Here is a 13,572-nt window from a genome sequence, read left to right as displayed (position 1 = left end):
TCTCTTTACATGCTGCACGAGTACAGAATCCCTGTGAAAAGGGACGGACCATCCTTGAAGGCTGCCATCGCAGCCCTTACTCATCCTGGGCTCAGGCTGTCACTGTGAGTAATAATGAATGAACAAAATTATAGCTCATGGTAACAGTACATATTTATGGGAATTGGTTTTATTTTGGTCAATATTTCAATTAGACTTCTGCCTGCTGGAGGGAATGCAGATCAGGGAGGGGCTGGGCTGATGCAGCAGAAGAAAGGAACACTGCCAGGCGCTGACTGATGTTTTATTGGGCTGTAATACTAGAAGCTTTTGCTTGCAAGAATCAAATGTTAGATCTCTCTCCCAGGGATTTATTTTGCTAGTACCTATGGGAACCAGCTGGGCTGGCTGCCTGGAGAAAAAGACAAAGCAAGCTAGTCGGGAAGTTTATGGTGATTTAAGATAGATGCTGATTAGTGATTCACATTTGTGTGAATAATAAAATAAATACAGAGAACAGTTGCTAGTGTATCTCTCTATTGCTTCCCAAGAAAAGAAGAGCTGCTGTGTGCTGTGTGTTAAGGTTGGGAATTTTCCCACTGCAGCAGACCTATTTTATTGCAAAGAAGAAAGCAATACCCTGGAGAGGTAAAGATGTACAGTGTTGTCAATGTTAGAAATTCTCCGCCAAGGACGTTTATGTTAGGGAATTGATTGGGAGAAAAAAAAAGCAACATTTTCTCTGAAACATAAACAAGAAATACTCTCTTGGGGGCGAATGACGTGCTGCAAAGATTTGGAACAAGGTCCCGCAGGCACACTCCAGTGGTGGCATTGCTGCAAGAGCTTAACACTTAAAACCTAGCCCTACAGGGACTGAACTGGTGCAATTTGCTAGCTAGCTACAGCCCACAGCATTGCTGCTGGCCTGGGCTAAAACATGAGCAGCTTCTCATTATCTCTTTTCCCTGCTGGAAATTAGTCAATTATGGACAAATTCTGAGAAGAAAAAAAATTATTGTTTGCAGGACATTATTGTCAGTCTTTTGAAATGCGCTGTCTGCTTTAGGTGAATGACAGTACTATGATTTGACACCTTAAGTTTTATTTCCTGCCTTTAGAGCAGAATGGGCCATTTTTTAACAGACTTCAAAAGATCATTGTGCTACAGAATTAAATGCTTTGCCTCAGGAAACAGCATCAGAGACTCCACATTTCTCAGGTTGCTTCGTGAAGTTCAGAAGTTAGGAAGAGAGACCTGCAGGTTTTTAGCCTGGCATGAAGAAAAAGCTCATTTCTGTGAGAAGCAGAGGAGAAGCTCTGGAGGCAGACTGCAGGAGGAAAAGACCTCCTTTGTTGCTGGTGGTTCCTTTTCTGGTGGAGCTCATAGACATTCAGACATCGGCACTGGGGGACTGGAGCCACTTCCCAGAGGGGAGCTTTCACCAAAAAAAATGTTGGGTCTCACCTAGAGCTTCTTTTTCTCCAGGCCAGAGGTACCCTGCCATTGAGGCTGGGCCATGACAGGTCCAGCTGATCTAAAGAATTATAAAATCATCAGAGAATCATCAAGAAAAACAAACAAACAAACAAACAAAACAAAAACAAAACCAACAAAATACTAAGATTCTGGAGTCCAACCAGCAACCCATCGTCCCCACTAACCATGTCCCTCAGTGCCACATCTCCATGGCTCTTGAACACCTCCAGGGACAGTGACTCCACCACCTCCCTGGGCAGCCTGTGCCAGCGCATTATCACTCTTTCTGAGAAGAAATTTTTCCTCATATCCTACCTGAACCTCCCTGGTGCAACTCAAGACCAGCACCGTTAGCTTTTTTTGAAGTCAGGCTGCATTTCCTCCCAACCGCTTTTATAGGTCTGTACATTTTCTTTAATAACAGATCTTGCTATGCTCTGTTTTTGTCCAGTCTCTCCTCTGATTTGCAATTGTATTTCTTGATATCTTCCTTCCTTTCCAGTTATGACTTTTGATGTCTTCTTCTGCATTGCTTTCTCTTTTTATTTCTCTGCGCCCACACCAACTCTTTTTTTTTTTTCTTCATGTTTTTACCTTGCTTTGCTCTCAGCAGAATTTACTGATCATGAGGCGAGGATTTTTCCAAGCCTGGGATTTTGTTGCCTGATCAGAGCAGACTCTGTGTGGAGGGATAAACCGTAGTGGAAAATAGCTGCAGTATTCTAGCTCTGTTCACAGAGCTCTTAAAATAGAAACAAAGGACCCTTTGTATGCTACAGTTCAGATATTTGTCTGATGCCATGCTAGAAAGACAACTGACTCATGAGCCTAGTTGTATTTAGCTGGCTAGAGATGCCACCATGCTGAACAGTCTGCCCTCCCCCTTGACGGGTGGATATTGTTCTTGTACCAGAAATAGAACAAACCAGATGTCCTCATCTTAACCTCCCCATGCACATTATCAGCTTAGGGCATTGGTGATGACAGGTTTGCTCTCAAAATCTGCTCTGCAAATTGAGGCAAGGACCCGCATTTTTTCCTGCTGCAAAGGCTGTGACTCAGGTCGAGGGATGCAGAGGGCACCAAGGAGTCTGCCAGTTTGATTCCCATCTGCATAGAGCTGTCTACGCTCTAAACAGAAGCAAGATGGCAGGGCAGGGTGGAAACGTATTTTAAACACAATTTGGGTTTTGGGATGATGATTGAATTTCTCATTAAACCCCCACATGTCCAGCACTGTAGTTGCAAGAATGAAATTGCAAGCTGTTGTTGACAGTGTCTGCAGATAATGCCTACAGGAACTGGTCCACAGGGTGACATGAGCAGGTTTCCTGGCCTTGACTGGGAGCAGATGAAGGGCAGCGCATGGTCCTGCAGCCGTCCTTCAGACAGTTGCTGCATGAGACAGGGTGTCTCCATCTCCATTTCCACAGCTGTGAATCCAGTCACTTCCACCAGCACTGAATTCTCTCTGCAATCATACTACAAATAATTAAAAAAGAGAGACTAATTTGGGTCACAGAAGATAAGCAGCCCCAAAATAAGATTTAATTTAAGCTGCATAAGAAATAAGACTTTTGGTCTGAATATGAGTGTGCCAGATAAATGGCTTTTGACTTTTCAAGGGAGATGGACAGGCGGCTGAAACCACGACCACTGATTCATCTCATCAGTGTTGAGCATGAGCCCTGATGAGTCTGTCTGTCCTGCAGATGCTCACAATACACACAGGGTTCATTTCAAGCACAGGGAACAAATCAGCATCACCCCACTATCGGACACCAGGCTGACGAGCTGTTCTCTCACCTGGATCAGCCCATGCCCTGTGGCCATGGACACGGGGATGTAGGGACACGGTGCCTTGTGCAGAAAGGAGGGCAGGAGGGTCTCTGCCACAGTTTAGCTGGCTGTTGATGAGCCATCCGGAGCTAATGACTTCCCCAGACTACTGCTGCGGATTGGATTTGAATTTCTTACCCTGAGGTGAAAGGCTCCTTCACTTATTAGGCTATTAATTGTCCAAACCGCCAGTCCAGTTCTTAAGTGGCAATTAATGAGAAGCCAAAGCTGGAGCTTATAACAGGGAGGAGCTTTACAAGAGAAGATTAATAAAAACAGCAAAGGAAAGGGCTCTGAGGTCATGAGATCTGGGCCTTTCATGCACCCAGGCTGCTGCCATCAGCTCTGACAAAGAGCAGACTCAGGGCAGAAGGTCCCACAGGGCCTTTGCTTTAGCCCAGGATGTTTCTTTCCTGTCTTAAGCAGCAATTTTCAACAAAGGGCTGCACTTCTGTATTTCAGTTCTGCATTTCCACCCAAAGGCATCGCAAAGCTTGGGTTGCCTCTGCCACGGGAAGTCCATCAAGGTAACCACAGGGAAGAATTTCACCATAGTGTGCTTCACCACAAGACTCAGATCTTCAAAATCATGTGAAAAGGCACATTATTTATGGGTGAAAAGATCCCAGTGCTCAGGTTGCTTCCCTATAAATTATGTCTCTTTGCCATTCATCAGATCTCCATGCAGAAAGTGGGCTCCTCATTTACAGTGTGCACAGCAGACGTGTATACCAAACAGCAGGAGGAATGGACTGAAACAGGTTATCAGTGACCTGCCCAGAGACACGCTGAAGATTTATTATGCAATCCTGTGCTTCGTCATGCAGTGAAACACTCAAGAAACAGCTGCTATCTGCTCTTGGGAGAGACTGCTAAGGTGCTGTGCCTGCTGGAGACACAGGCACACGTTCAGGTGGCATTCAATGCAACTACAGATGTTTTAGAGATAGGGAAAAAGTATGTTCCAATACATCGTGTTAATGGAGGTTCTGCAGCTTATTGAGACAGCAGTCATCATTTTCAGCTCATCTTCTTATTACATTTGTCTTTAAGCATCAAAAGAAAGCTGTTAGAGCCACAGGAATAATTAACATGCAGAGCCATCTCATGTACTAACCTGCACAGATCTCCGCATTTTTTAATTCTGTCTTGTTACAGATATCACACTGCAACCCTCTTGCCTCTAGATCCAAACGGGACAAAGATCCTCAGAGATTTGGTCCCCACTGGGGCAGCTTTTGAGAGAGCCCTTTCCCAGAGGTGTGATCAGTGGTCACAGACACCTCCTGTTTGCCTAAGGCTTTATTCAAAGCTTCCTGACCTCAGAGGAAAGGTTCACACTTGCTCACAGCCATCCTGCATGGACACAGCCCCTTCCCTTGGCTAGCTTCACAGGTGATCATTTTTAATATGGGGGGGGGAGCTGCCACAGAGATGAGATGTACCTGCCATAGTTAGGAAGCAGTGTGGTTCACCATACAATCAGTAAAGATGCTCAGCAGCTCTTCTCAGCGTAAGCCAAGGCTCATTCATTGCTGTTTCCTAAAGTGCCTGGGAAAACATAACAGTAATGTAAAAGAAAGAGACTGTCCTTTAGATTTTCTCAGGTTGGCAGAGCTATTGAGCTTAGACTAATAAACCTATTAGGTGGCATAAAGACATAGAGATTTTGGAAAGGGTCCAGAGGAGGGCAACTAAGATGATCAGGGGGCTGGAGCACCTCCCCTATGGGGACAGGCTGAGGGAGTTGGGCTTGTTCAGCCTGGAGAAGAGAAGGCTGCGGGGTGACCTCATTGCAGCCTATCAATACCTGAAGGGAACCTACACCCAGGAGGGGAGTAAACTCTTCAAAAGGGCTGACATCAGCAGGACTAGGGGAAATGGATCCAAGTTGAAGGAGGGAAGATTTAGGTTGGATGTTAGGGGGAAGTTCTTTACAAGGAGAGTGGTTAGGCCCTGGAACGGGCTGCCCAGGGAGGTTGTGGATGCCCCGTCCTTGGACGTGTTCAAGGCCAGGTTGGACGGGGTCCTGGGCAACCTGATCTGAATGTGTATGTTTGGTGGCCCTGCTAGGCAGGGGGGTTGGAAATACATGATCCTTGAGGTCCCTTCCAACCCGGGTGATTCTGTGGCACAACTGTTATAAGTGTGCAGAAGTGTCAGATCTCCATTATTATGATTACACAGCAGCTACAGACAGGGCATGGCCATCTGTAGCATTAGTGGGAATACTTTCCCATTCTTTGCATAAATTAGGAGAAACATTATTTCGTAAACCGCTGCTTATACAAGTTTTGGCAGAGGATCAAAGTTCAAAAAAAAAGTTTTCATTCTTAAAGAGTGTGAATTAAAAAGTAAGGGTTAAGGCAAAAATACCCAACGAAACAACAACAAAAAAAACACAACCTTGCAGTCAGTGTTCAGGTTACAGGGGAAAACATATCGTAATTTTAATGGAAATGAAGAGAATCCCTGGAGTTAATTATAGCAGTGCTTTCCCATAGTTGGAGTGAAGCTGCATGCATCAGCACTTCTTGAATGCACTGTTCCTTTCAGGCCCCACAAATGGTGCCACTCTGGGTGCCAAGGCACAAACAATTGCAAGTTTTAAGGGGAAATCATTCTTAAAATTGTAATTGTGGAATGAAATGAAAACCAAAATGTTGACCACTTCAGTGCTGTTTTTTTTTTTCCTTGTTTACATTCAAAAACATCTGCACAGGAAAACATGTCCGCTAGCAAATTGAAAAGAGTGCCATTAGCACACGACAGAACTTGTTTTATTTGTTAGTGGATGTCTCATGTACACGATGAGACATGAGCAACAACGCACATCTTTGGCCTTTGTCCAGCAAAACCCTTAAGGATATGCTTCACTTTAAGGATCTTAAGCATTTTTCACTTTAAGTGAATAAATCTACTCATGTGCTTGAAACAGAGAAAATGGAGAGACATGGAAACCAGTGTCACGGGGCTGGGGAAATCCAACAAGAGGCTGCAGCTGGAAAGGAGCACCCAGTATGGATACAATTAGCCAATAATGTATTTGAACTGGATTATGCTATCATTAACATGTCCTCCAATTCCGAAATTAAACAGTTCAACATTTAAACTAGTATAGAACGGGACACTTTATGGCTTGTTCTTCCCCACGTGCTTACACAAGAAAAACAAGGAAAATAAGCACAGTAAATTTCTACCAAAAGAACTCTGTAAACTCTACTCATTCATTCTTTTCCAGGTGCATAAAGTCATCAGTGAGGAGATATGAATAAGCACAAATAATTCCCCATGGCCTTCATAATAAGTCCTAACCAGCTAACTCCTCACTTCTGGAGTGCAGCCCTAACCGGGACAATGGAAGTTGAATAAGTGGGAGCCAGCTCTGATAGCAGCTAATGGTTGAAGATTCTTTCTCTTTGCCATTCACAGACAACACACCTAAATTTAGCCACCTCTCACACATGGCTGTCTGGTTCAAAAGTAGATACTGGATAGTATGCCCTTTATTGAAAGTCTCCTTGTCCTCACATTTACAGCCCACCCCAACCTGTGTGATCATGGTAAAGGGACACGGAAAGGGATGTAAGAACAATATCTGAGAACCATCAGTCTGCAGTCAACAGACTCTTGGTGCAATCACTGTGACAGATGATTCTAAGCGTAGGCACTTGGATTTGGAGATATCTGGCATTTTTTCCATCTCCATGCCATCCTCTCAATCTGTTTGCACTGTTGTCACCTGCTAGGTTTTCTCTCCAGCTCTCCTGGACAAAAACCACCACCTCCTGCAGCGAGCATAAAATACAGGAAAAATGTTTCTGGAGCTGACTTATTCCAGCTCATATGTTGGAGGCTGGATAGTTGGTTCAGTTTCCACCCATTTGTGCTGCTAATACAGCACAGAGAACAAACAAAGCTGCCCAAATGAAGCTGTCAAGGAGTCCCCATGACACAGGAGCTTTCCTAGGTGACAAGAAGCTGGCACTGCCTCCTTTCTACAAGCCTACAAAATTTAGTATAATGAACAAGCCAGGAAGAGGATAAGGCAGGCTGTGCAACATGATGCAACGTCCTTGACAGTGGCAACAGTTGGAGGCAGGAAAATGAACACATTGCCCCACTGGAGGTACTTGACTTGCTGACACCTGTCCCTGTGGGCACAGCAGAGCACAGGCATTTAGGCAGCTGCCTGAATCCTAAATCTTAAGCTACCTTAAATCTCCTTCTGACACAACACTGCTTTTCCTCAGACAAAGAGGTGACAAAAGAAGTCTGGTGTGACACTCCCCCACTAGAACTCCCTTAGTCTACATTTTGCAGATCTCCTGTTTGGTTTGGTATGTACTGGGAGCAGACAGGAGCTGTCCTCAACCCCTCTTGCCCCATACTCTGCTGAGCTGATTAGGATCCCAAGACAAAGCTGGAAACCAGATAACCCAAACCCAGAAGAGAACCATCTCCCCATCTCAGGTGCAGCAAAGCTTCCCCCCCCCCTTGTTTGCAGGATCTGTTTTACCCACTGTTACTGCCTTCTCTCCACTCCTCCCTCCATTCAGCAGCTGCCAAGGGCATTTTCTATGCAGCTTGGCCCTTGACGTTTTGCCCTAAGCGAGCAGCCAGGACTCCAGCTGCCTAACTCCACTGCAGCTGGATGCTTACAGAGAGCTTCACATTCCCAACCCAGAGATAAGCCAAGACAGCACTGCCGAAAATACTCTCAAACTCAGGCTCGTATCTGGGTCACATAGCTGCCAAAACCACCCCCATTCTTTTGAAACAGCTATTGAATTTGCTTCTAGAAGGAAAAAGACAGTAACATGCCAAGTGACACTAATTGTTAGGCAGCGCTGAGCAAGTATAATGCACTCCTGCAAATTATCTGGGAACACTTTTCCCACTTTGTTGTGCATTTGGAGGGAGGAATGGGGAAGCTGATCAAGGTGAGTCTATGAAAACCTGTGAGAAGGTGCAGCTCTAGGAGAAGAACATTTTAATGGAAGAAGGTGACCTGTGAGTTGGATATTTGTGGGCAAGATATTAGTAACTGCTTCTCATTCTGAGGGACAAAATCCCTCAACATCACCAAAAACATCATCAACCTGAATGTGAACATCATCAACTTATCACAGGCAGAAGCCAAGCTTCCGTCTGAACCATTTTCAGCACTGATTAGGAAGGTGGAGATGGCACTGAGAGAAAGCAAGTTCCAACTTTGGAAAATATAATAGAACATAGAAAATTCAACAGTGACATTTCTTTAAGCACACAACCACACATTTAAGATTTTTTTCACCATCATCAGTTCAGAAAAGAGATACCAACCTACCAAAAAGTGTTTGAATCATCTCTGGGATTAGGTTAACACGGTGGATTTGTGAAAGATGGTTTAACATGCTGCTGAGTCCAGTATTACCAAGGCCCCACAGAAAAGTCCTGTCAGATGGATGATTTACTCTAACTTCAAACTGTTTACTCTAATTTCAGACTAGCAAATTGAAAGCCAACAGATTTTCTTTCTGTCTCCTTCATCAAAATTCTAAGACAAGTCATGTAACACCTGCATCTGCTCCAGTTTCCCAAATTAAGCAGTACAATATTCAGCCAGGAGGAATTGAGGTGACTATTCAGGAAAAGAACTGTTCAACTTAAATAAGGGTGACAAAACTTGGTGATTAATTTGTCTCTGTTTCTCCAGTTGGAAAAGAAAGAGGGAAAGATAGTGGCAGTGTAATTATACTTTGCTGCACCAAAAGAGCCCTTCATCCTGAATTCATGGGAGCTTTTGAGATGCTTGGAGATTACCAGTTAATAGATGCTTCATAAATACAGGCAGAACAATCTAAAGGCAGATACACAGATACAGCAGCTAGAGTGGTGTGCTCAGCTTGTTTGCACTCCTCTGTGCTTCTTAGACTTTTCTTTTTCAGGAAGCTTTATGTATGAATAGTAGTGGCCATAGAACGTGGAATTTGGAGAAAGGCAGTTATGCACACTTTGCTCTGTAGACACAGCCCACCCCATCTGTGAGGTAATGAAAATTTGCTGCAGGTGCATTTACTTACTGAGTGTCACTATCTTCAACCATGGCTGCTTCTTTTCCAGTCTAAAGGACTTAATACATTTTGGAACTTGTGAACTAACACACCTAGATGCTGTTTTAAGTCCACTGAAGTCAGCAAAAAATTGAGTGCTGTGATGCTTCAGTTTTACCTTATGCTTACTTTGGCTTTTCACCTAATGCTTTTCTTTAGACAAGACTCACTTAAAGATAAGATTTAAGGCCAGGTTAGATGGGCAGTCTGATCTGGTGGGTGGCAAGCTTAGGTACAGTAGGAGGTTGGAACTGGATGATGTTTAAGTCCTTTCCAATCCATTCCATTCTATGATAAAGGGCACAAGTCTCCCTGACCCCTAACAAAAAAAAACAAAAAAACAAAAACAAGAAGGAAGCAGACTTCAAGATAAACATTCAATAATACATTATGTAGAATAATTTGGTGTCTTTGGTGTCCCCCCCATCACATCTGTTTCTGGTACTGGTAACTGGAGGATGCTCCTGAAGGGGCAATGGCAGCAGAGCAGCTTTATTGCTCAATAGACAATACAGTGACACGGTTTCATTCAACAGTTAGCCATCTCCAATCCAGTTGCTTTCATGCTTTAAAGCACATTCTGATTTTCAGTGCTTTTAACTAGTGAAGTAATATTCTCCACTGTTTGGGTAGTTCAACCATTCGTATGCACTCTGTTAGTATGTTTCCCCTCACTGCAAGAAAGATATTGAGGCCCTGGAACGTGTTCAAAGAAGGGCAACAAAGCTGGTGAGGGGTCTGGAACACAGGCCATATGAGGAGAGGCTGAAGGAGCTGGGAATGTTCAGCCTGGAGAAGAGGAGGCTCAGGGGAGACCTTATTGCTCTCTATAACTTCCTGAAGGGAGGTTGTAGTGAGCTGGGGGTCGGCCTCTTCTCTCGTGTCATCAGTGATAGGACCAGGGGGAATGGTTTCAAGCTACGGCAGAGGAGATTCAGGCTGGACATGAGGAAGTATTACTTTTCAGAAAGGGTGGTCAGGCACTGGAATGGACTGCCCAGGGAGGTGGTGGAATCACCGACCCTGGGGGTGTTCAAGGAAAGACTGGATGTTGCATTGAGGGACATGGTTTAGTAGGAGCTATTGGGAATAGGTGAACGGTTGGACTGGGTGATCTTTTAGGTCTTTTCCAACCTTAGTGATTCTATGATTCTATGTGGAAAAAAGAGGAAATAAAGAAAATAGAAACAGTACTGGCATAGCTACAGATGTTTACAGTTGCAGATGAAATCAAGGAAATGTTGACTTCACATTCTGCACCTAACCCTTGCAAAAACATAGAAAGAAAAATGACTGATCTGGAAATACAGACCCAGAGAGCATGGAAAAGAAACACAGGACATCACCAGAGAGCTGGCAGATGTGAATTTTCACACTTGTGAGGTTCACCACAGTAACTTCCCATCTCTAGAGGTGGTGTTGGCTTTGTTTCACAGTTTTGCTTTGAAGTACAGAACAGAATACTGAACACCACTGTCAAATTCGTGTGACACTTGAGCACAAAACAATTTTATTGCTGGATAAGCCTGACAGATGATGATTTGGCCTGGGCAATTTAACAAGGGCATAAGAGATTGGAATCACTAGAAAATGATTTTATGGCCAATGGGCTAGAAGCAGCTGTGTTTGGTGTTTATATCTTTTTTCTCCTGTCTGAGCTGTGGGTCATTATAAATATATGACAAAAAATACTCCAGGACTTTGAAGACCTGAGATATGTTGCTACTCAGAGGCACTTTTTGTACATAAATTTAGGAGACCGTCCCACAAGAGGTCTCAGATCTGTTACTTCCCACCTCTCATCACATGATCTTTCTGGAGCAGAGGTACAACCCAGTCTCCATACATCAATCCATAGAAACCTGCTCCCATTCAAGCAGGCCAATGTTTATTTTTGTTTGATTTCATTTTGTCTTTTCACAGATCTCATCCTCCTTCAGCCTGCTTTTGCTGTTTCTTTGAAAAATTATTCTTTGTTCTGTTGCTTCAGCAAATACTACTTGAAGCACGTTCAAAGCTGAGCATGTGTTAAGAGTATTTTGCTGAATCAGGAATTCATTGCATAGCAATATCCCATAGTGTGTACACAGATGGAGGACTTGGATAGGGAACACTCAGTTACAGTAACAGGCAAAATGCAAAAAATTAACCTTTTTCTTTTGGGCAACAGACTCCTTATTTAATGTATTTGCTACTTTGCTGCCAGCTAAATACATTTGTCATGACAAAAGCCAGCATGTATATCACATTGTAAGGGTAGCTTATTTCCCAGTATTTTTTGGATATTAGAATGGGTGGGAAAATAAAAAAGCAGCAGTTTACAATGCTGAAGATGTATCAGTCTCGTCAGGATGATGAGCACAGTGCATACAGAAAAATCCCTGTGAGGGTGTCCACATCATGGAGAGATCAAAACAAGAAAGCTAGTGGAGAGAATGAGTCAGAAAGCTTTATCTCAAGCACAGACAACCTTTTCCTTACTAAGAAAAAAAGGATTGGGATATATTTTTTGTACAACAAATTAAAAAACAAAACTGCAAAGAACACCAACAACATGAGCTATCCAATAATAACATGAAAATAACAAGGGTCAGCTTCCATCAAGCTAGTAAGTTTCCTTTCACCCACTCTCTCACTGCAGATCATGCATACTGGAATGCAGCCTGCCTCACATCAGTATAGGAGTAATGACAGATACTTAGACATCCTCCAAGTGCAATATTGTGGTGATCAGCTCAAGCACAGCTGCTATATGGGCAAGGAACAGGATTTCACAGGAGAGTTAAATCAGATTCAGCTCTGCAAATGAGTCTATTGAGGAATCTTGTTGTCTATCATTCATAAAATATGATGAAAAACCTCAAAGTGGGGTCAGAAAAGACCTCCAGGGTACTTAATTCTTAGAAATTCCAATAGATATAGGAGACACAATTCCACCAAGATACTTAAAATATACCTAGTTTGGCTCTACCTGAAGAGAAAATGTTTTATGACAATAATTTACAGACACCTACCTTGATAAACATGAGGCAGCCTTTAGGCACTGCATGTTAGCAGCTACTAGCTGGAAACTGAAACTGTACCAGGTCATGCTCTAATGAAACAAATCTTAAATAGCCGGCTAATTAACTGGTCAAATAACTCATCTACGGATATGACATAACTTGTTAAATTAGATATATAAAATCTTAAATCACATGCCTTTCAACATCACATAATTACTAAGGGTTTTAAGTATAGCTCTCTTGTCTTGGTTTGGAAGGTGGTAAGCTTAGATCATCAGAATGGTCCCTTTGGCTACAATAATGAATGGTCCTGAACTAGCATGGTATGAGTGTTAGAAAGTTTTGGTTTTTTTTTTCCACATTAGCACAAACTATACAGGCAGCATGTACAGCAAAAGAAGGTGGCGACAGTGCCTTCTAGGGGTATACAAACCCTGCAGAGCAGTAGCAGGATTAAAATAATAATAACAATAGACTCACCCCTTCCAACAACAGCTCAAAAGGAGTGCAACCTCCATCCAGAACAGATGTCGCTCCCTTGGCTGCCAACCCTTAAATGAGGGTGAGGAGGGGTGGATCCTGGCTCCACCTTTTCCAATCACTCAGGTGCCTTGCTTGCACCTGAGCTCTCCAGGCTAGTTGTGCCTTCTTATCTGGTGCTCTCTTCAGTTCAGACCGTGACCTGAAATTGTAGTGCACAGATATACGAGGCCTTCCTGATATCCACAAAAAAGCAGTATTTTTGTGTGCTAGATTTGTGGTTTGAATGTAGATCCTGATACATGATAAAAAGTAAGGATTTTCTTCTATGGAGCTGACTCTTCTTTGAAGACCAATATGCATTCAGATGTACATCTTCATATATTTTTGTGCTCTTCATAATTTATTAATGGTAATAACCTGGGCAAGCCCCAATCTTTATGTAAGCAAACAAAATAGCTGTAGGAAACATTTGTGAGTGCTGCTACTAAGGAATAGGCAAGATTATCATGTTCTTTCCATCAAGACTGTAGGCAAGTGGCACATCCATCAAGAATGCTTATCTGCAAAACTTTGTTACCACACCACATCCCTTGAAAAAAGATTATTTTAGCCTAATTAGTATATCAGGCACATTTAATTAAAAAGAAACCTAGAACCTCTTTCTGGGTAGCTCTGCTCCCACTCTTTGAAT

General features: G+C 43.2%; 1 long non-coding RNA gene across 1 annotated transcript; it reads right to left on the bottom strand.

Moving 5' to 3' along the window:
• Nucleotides 1-2,785: 2,785 nt before the first annotated feature.
• Nucleotides 2,786-12,934, bottom strand: LOC122181191. Its single transcript, XR_006179376.1, has 3 exons — nucleotides 12,879-12,934; nucleotides 4,744-4,849; nucleotides 2,786-2,941 (listed from the first exon to the last, which is right to left on the bottom strand). It is a non-coding gene; the product is annotated as an uncharacterized LOC122181191 (long non-coding RNA).
• Between the last annotated feature and the right edge of the window lie 638 nt (nucleotides 12,935-13,572).

The sequence above is a fragment of the Lagopus leucura genome, unplaced genomic scaffold, assembly GCF_019238085.1.
Source record: "Lagopus leucura isolate 7727_CA_CO unplaced genomic scaffold, USGS_WTPT01 Super-Scaffold_1, whole genome shotgun sequence".
Classification (NCBI taxonomy): Eukaryota; Metazoa; Chordata; class Aves; order Galliformes; family Phasianidae; genus Lagopus; species Lagopus leucura.
The sequence above is the reverse complement of the archived record's forward strand: the minus strand, read 5'-3'. Positions and strand labels throughout refer to the sequence as shown.